We start from the raw sequence: 4,111 nt of genomic DNA, 5'->3' as shown, positions 1-4,111 counted from the left end.
TGGTCTGTCAGGGCCCCTCATGTATGGTCTCTACCACTGGTCTCTCAGGGCCCCTCGTAGCATGGTCTCTACCACTGGTCTCTCCCAGGGCCCTCATGTATGGTCTCTACCACTAGTCTGTCAGGGCCCTCATGTATGGTCTACCGTTATCAGACCCTCATCTTCATAGATTCTCTACCACTGGTCTCTCAGGGCCCTCATGTATGGTCTCTACCACTGGTCTGTCAGGGCCCCTCATGTATGGTCTTCATCACTAGCCACCATCGCCACATGCTGTGATCCCATTGACTAGTAGAAGTGATCAATGACTCATCAGGCACAATTAATTTAGTCATCTTGTTACCATAAAGGAAGAGTCAGCACACCTCTTGATGCTGTACCATGAAGGAGAGGAATCACATGAGCAAAAAAATTAATTCAACTTCATCAATGGAAAATCTGGGATGAAATAGACAATACATATCTGGGATTTACAATTCACTAAAAACTGGTTTACATTATTTTCCTCAGGCTGTGTCTCAGAATGTACTGACACGGATTACCTCCATAGATACGTAGATTGTAAAAGAGATAAAAATGTTGTTCAACTTGAAATGAACAGGAAGAAATTAATGCTCTATTGCTGTACATCCCAACTGAGTGTTGCTGGTAACTCTTTTTTACTGACAGGAGTAGAAGAGAAGCTTACATTACAAGTGAAAACATAACCAGTTTATTACCTTTCTAATAATATTTCAATGAGTTATTAAGTTTGGAGAGTCTAAGAAAGCTTCATAAGTGACAAGCATCTGAACTATATGAATGGGACAAAAAACAAAATATAAATAAATACCTGCACCAGGATTTAATACACTGTAGCAACAAACACTACTTAATACCCACCTACAACAGACCATTCCTGGCTCACTGAGGTAATGAACATTCCAACACAAACACCATATATAATCTTTCTTTTTTCAGAATATATTATCTAAAAAGAAAGAAGAGTTGTTTACCATTCAAAATAATCTTGACCAAGTTGGGAATTAAATAAGCTAAACACTTCATCATGTGAGCAACATGATCTACTCCAGGAGCTGCACATGGTCTCCTATAACAAACTACAGTACCAAGGATTACTGGAAGTTCTCTTCTTTTCCATCTTATCAACTCTGAAAATATTATTATGTAAGGTTTTCATTTTGAATGAGGATCTGACAGCTATATGAACCAATTCAGCTGATGTCTGGGTCAGCTCAAAGTAATCCTGCATCTTTCTGATAACAGAAAAAAATTATCGTAATTATTTTCTGAATGGCTCTATAATCATGGCTCAGAATCACAGTACAGTATAGTCTGGATTTACGCGGTTGTTGTTGTTTACGCGTTTGATCATTTACGCAGTGCCTTACCAGAATGAAAATGCTTTAATTACGCGGTAAATTTGGTCATTTACGTGGCGAGCTGCTGGAGAGGTGCAGACCGCCACGCCATTTTTTACCCACGCGGTCCATTCTTGACCATACGCGGGAAGCGGCGCGGTGAGTGGTGCGCATTAGGCCGCTCTTACGTTATCGCTGACGTCATATGACGTATCGGACTGTGATTGGGCCACGCATCCTTACCACCCACGCATTCCCTCCGCCGTTAGCTGTGATTGGTCTAATGTAACATGACGTGCCCTGCCACCAGAGGGTAGAGGTCGCTGACCTAGCCGGGCCTGTCTCATTGTTCTCAGTCCGCGTATACAGTTCTCTCTTGTGCCCGCTATTCCCCTCACAATGGCTTCAGCGGGACCCCCACCACCCGAGAAAAACATTGAATTACCTGGACCAAGCCATGATAATGTGAAGGAAATCATCGAGTTGGGGGAGAAAATTAAGCTCATCCTTGACAACGACCCAGACAAGCATAGGTATAAAATGTCTAATAACCATCTGACGAAATTTATGGAGCCGTATATCCAGATCTGTCTCGACAACATCAATGCTAGTCATCAACGTAGTATTGAGGACTTCCTCGCCCGCAACCCACCACAACCACAGCCAGCCCAAGTCAGTGATAGTGATAGTGACAGTGAGGATATGGACTTTGAGAGGTTTGTCTGGGAGGCCCTGCAAACCTCTGCGAGTAGTGAAAGTGATTCACCGGAGGGCAACTAATCTGCCCTCTGCCTCGGAACCAGCCGCCATCCACGTGTGCCGACCCAGCTTTTCTACTAACGTAAGTGTTAAGAAACCTAATACTATTGATATTTCTCTTAATTATTAATTGTGTATGCATACCATCATAAAATTAAGATGTTATTTTGACTACAAGGTACGTATTGTGTCGGAAAAAGTGGAGTTTGGGGGTCGACCCAGTCTCTATTTCAATTATTCCCATATGTTCTGTTATTTCATTTACGCGTTTCTCGTTTTACGCGGGCCTCCACGGGTTCAATTGACCGCGTAAATGCAGACTATACTGTACTTTACCCATCTGTTTGGTGACCAAGTGTGTAAGCCAGATAATCCTTTACCCTCACACTTTAAAATTTTCTTTGGACAATCTTGAAAAAATACTGTATCAGGGTTTGCCCTGAGTATATGGTTGAAATATGAACACACAGCAAGAAACATTAATTAACATTATTGTTATTTCTGCTTTATGTCTGATTAAAAACATGTACAGGTACACAGAAATGGACTGTTGTAGGTCATGATAAAACAATGTGGTCTTAGGGCTACTTATAATAGATAACTTGAAGGACTGGAATGTATACAGTGTGCTTCATCATCACCCACATACTGTACACACAGGAAATGCTTCGCTCACTAAACTCATTTATGACACTTACACAATCTCTCCTTGTACCTGTTATTTACAAAGAAAAAATTTATAAAAAAAAAATTAAAAAAATACTTAGAATTTGTTTAAGCATACAGTATGGTACACCAATGAAAAATAAGTTATCTTTATATATTGTGGTATCATACATTTTTCTATCAAACACAACAAAACCATACCATAAAATTCATGAGAACTTGATACAATAATAAAAATCTTCTATTCACAAAGAGAATAAATACATAAGCAATGTGATGGAACTATTAAATTACACACATGTATATTAGTAGAAAATAGGGTTAGACCAGTAAGTGTGAACCTTTGCTGTATTATACATCAAATGAAGACTGCAAAAGATTATAGTAAGTTCATACTTACTGACCTAGTGATTAATGTGTTTCAGGGTGCATCTAATACACTATCATCAGCCTGGTGCCGTTAATACCTACATATGGCTCAATTTCAAAATGGATTCCTAAGTGTGTCCTGCTTCAACTGACACCTTTCTTGTCAGAAACTAACTTAACTTTGAAGTTGTGTCAAAAAATTTTCTGACAACAAAAGAGTTAAGACTATTTTAATCTTACATCTTTACAAATACTGTACAGTACATATGAATAAATGGCCATTTTATACAAACTTAGAGTTTTGTAGGCCTTGAAGGCCCATTGTGTCAGGTGCTGATCCCCTGAAAATTACCATTCAGCAGCTAATGGGTTACTCCACCTCTTTGGCAGGATGCTGGTCTACCAAAAGGCTACTTCACCATCAACTAGTGCACCTGATAGTGTGATCAGTTTAATGTGCAAGAGTTTATACTGTACTATAATGTAAAAGGAGGAGATCCTAACCCCCTCTCTGAGTGAGCATCACACCCAGGACCTGTGGGGTGAACACTACACTACACGGCTGCATTATGTTAAACATGGATGGGCTTCACCAGCTGCTTCACTCAACAAATACAGTACAGTACCCTGTACATTACATATTTCAAAATTTGGCTTAAGTGAAATTAAAGTAATTCAAGGTTATTATTTTGCCATGAAAACTGAATTTCTAAAATAGGGAATTCTACATTTTGATCGTAAAAAATAAATATTTTGCACAAACTCACAAAATGAATGAAGAGAAGTGTTGATCCTCTAACAGCTCTGTATCCAATATGTCACCACCACCCTCAATGTTTTATGGTTGCCTTCCACACTTGCACAACTTAGCCGTACATTCTAGCACAGGAGGGTATTACTGGTGTAGCCTTCCAATGTTAAGTTTACAAAAGTATAACTCTACATAGTTACTGTAA

Source organism: Homarus americanus, unplaced genomic scaffold, assembly GCF_018991925.1.
Source record: "Homarus americanus isolate GMGI-L3 unplaced genomic scaffold, GMGI_Hamer_2.0 scaffold51704, whole genome shotgun sequence".
Lineage (NCBI taxonomy): Eukaryota > Metazoa > Arthropoda > Malacostraca > Decapoda > Nephropidae > Homarus > Homarus americanus.
This window is presented reverse-complemented; position numbering follows the sequence as displayed.